Genomic DNA, 2,820 nt, shown 5'->3' with positions numbered 1-2,820 from the left:
TGAACTAAAAGCCTAATTCATGCATGACAAGATGCAAAAAGTGCAACCCCAGTTTTGACTTTCTATGTAAATCAATCACATGTCAAACTAAAGTATGGAAGCAGATTTGTTTCTTTTAACCGCCTATAGGTTGCAGATTAATCCTGCAGAGCATAGAGAAGCAAAACAAAGAGGTGAACGGGAAATTTAACATTATCTCAATCTTATTCTATGAAATTGCGAAAAACATGTACAGAAGTAAAACAATATTTATTTTTAACAAGTACAACCCCAGTTTTGACTTTCTATGTCAGGGCTGTCAAACTCATTTTAGTTCAGGGGCCACATTCACGCCGATACGATCTCAAGTGGGCTGGAACAGTAAAATAAGAACAACGAAATAAGTAAAATTACATTATGATAATGTTTACATCTACAACATTTCCTTAAAAATCTGAATAACATGAATAACTTGAAATGTCTTAAGAAGAACTAGTGCCTCAGTTTATCAATTTATCATTTACACATGTGCATTACAACTTACATTGCAATTACAAATACACAAAACATTAACAGGCAGAATATTGGTAAAATTGCATTTACTTCACTTAAAACATTTCAGGATGTTTATATTCAGGTTATTCACATTTTTTTGTTAAAGGATAGTTTGTTAATATAAACATTTTCATGTGATTTTACTTTTTTACACTAAAACAAAGATACAATCTGTAGTTATCATTATTTAAAGGTTATTATGATAATATTTTACTGGTCTGATCCAATTGACATCTTATTAGTCTATATGTTGAACTGAATTAAAATGATTTTTACACCATTGATTGATAATTTCTTCAGTGTAATTTTTGCATTTCACAAATTCATCCTATGGGCCAGATTGGACCCTTTGGCGGGCCAGATTTGGCCCCCGGGCCGCATGTTTGACACCTGTGTTCTATGTAAATCAATCACATGTCAAACTAAAGTATGGAAGCAGATTTGTTTCTTTTAACCGCCTATAGGTTGCAGATTAATCCTGCAGAGCATAGAGAAGCAAAACGAAGAGGTGAACGGGAAATTTAACATTATCTCAATCTTATTCTATGAAATTGCGAGAAACATGTACAGAAGTAAAACAATATTTATTTTTAACAAGTACAACCCCAGTTTTGACTTTCTATGTCAGGGCTGTCAAACTCATTTTAGTTCAGGGGCCACATTCACGCCGATACGATCTCAAGTGGGCTGGAACAGTAAAATAAGAACAATGAAATAAGTAAAATTACATTATGATAATGTTTACATCTACAACATTTCCTTAAAAATCTGAAAAGCATGAATAACTTGAAATGTCTTAAGAAAAACCAGTGCCTCAGTTTATCAATTTATCATTTACACATGTGCATTACAACTTACATTGCAATTGCAAATACACAAAACATTAACAGGCAGAATATTGGTAAAATTGCATTTACTTCACTTAAAACATTTCAGGATGTTTATATTCAGGTTATTCACATTTTTTTGTTAAAGGATAGTTTGTTAATATAAACATTTTCATGTGATTTTACTTTTTTACACTAAAACAAAGATACAATCTGTAGTTATCATTATTTAAAGGTTATTATGATATTTTACTGGTCTGATCCAATTGACATCTTATTAGTCTATATGTTGAACTGAATTAAAATGATTTTTACACCATTGATTGATAATTTCTTCAGTGTAATTTTTGCATTTCACAAATTCATCCTATGGGCCAGATTGGACCCCCTGTGTTCTATGTAAATCAATCACAGGTCAAACTAAAGTATGGAAGCAGATTTTTCTTTTAACTGCCTATAGGTTGCAGATTAATCCTGCAGAACATAAAGCCAAACAAAGAGGTAAATGGGAAATTTAACATTATGTCAATCTTATTCTTGTATAAAATTGAGAGAAACAACATGTACAGAGGTAAAACAATATTTATTTTTAACTCTTTCTTATCATTTTTCATTAACATTCTTTTTTTTTCCCCTCCCTGAAATCCACAGGCGCTGCTATTCCCCCATGTTTGATCAATTCCACGTTGGTTACAAATAATCACTTAATCATGTGTAGGCTTTAATTTGCATTTCGCTGCAAAGTGACTACATAGCAGTGCAGTTGGTGAATGATTGGCAAAAAATGTGCTTATCAGATTAGCTGAAGTTAATTAGTAATATCCTTCTGACACAAACTTGGACATTGCCTTTTTTTTCTGCTTTATGAAGTTCACCTTATTTTACCTCGCAATAACACTGCATCAAACAGAAAACACGAGTGAGTATGGATCTTATTTTACACAAATCCTTCCAAAAGACCAACACCAACCAACGCCTAACAATTTTAACTACATCTTTTACTGGCTAATTAGGCCATTGTCCCCCTTAAACTTATTTCTATTCATTGGACTGACATGTTCTTTCATTACCTTCATTATAAACCCATTTGCTAGAGTAAAATGCTGCCATTGTGTGTTTTTAGAAAAGATAATCTCAGTGTAATTTGTCATTTCACTTTCTTCAATAAGGAGTAGGTTTTCGGGTTAGACGGCAGATATATAAAATACAGAACTTAGACACCAGAGTTCACATCCAGACCACTGTAAGGGTTTAAGCTCCTTTGGTTAAAAAAAATAAATAAATAAAAATTGTTATTTCTTTAAATTACATTCTTTTATTTATTACTTCTCTCTTCTCTTACTAAACTATGCGCTGGTGTTTTTCCATGGCTTAAATCTGCAGTACTTGATCAGTTTTTAGTGTCACTGGACAAAAATTACAAGTTGTAGAAAAATATTCGACGATGCCCAGATTTTGT

Source organism: Sphaeramia orbicularis, chromosome 7 (genome assembly GCF_902148855.1).
Source record: "Sphaeramia orbicularis chromosome 7, fSphaOr1.1, whole genome shotgun sequence".
Classification (NCBI taxonomy): domain Eukaryota; kingdom Metazoa; phylum Chordata; class Actinopteri; order Kurtiformes; family Apogonidae; genus Sphaeramia; species Sphaeramia orbicularis.
The sequence above is the reverse complement of the archived record's forward strand: the minus strand, read 5'-3'. Positions refer to the sequence as shown.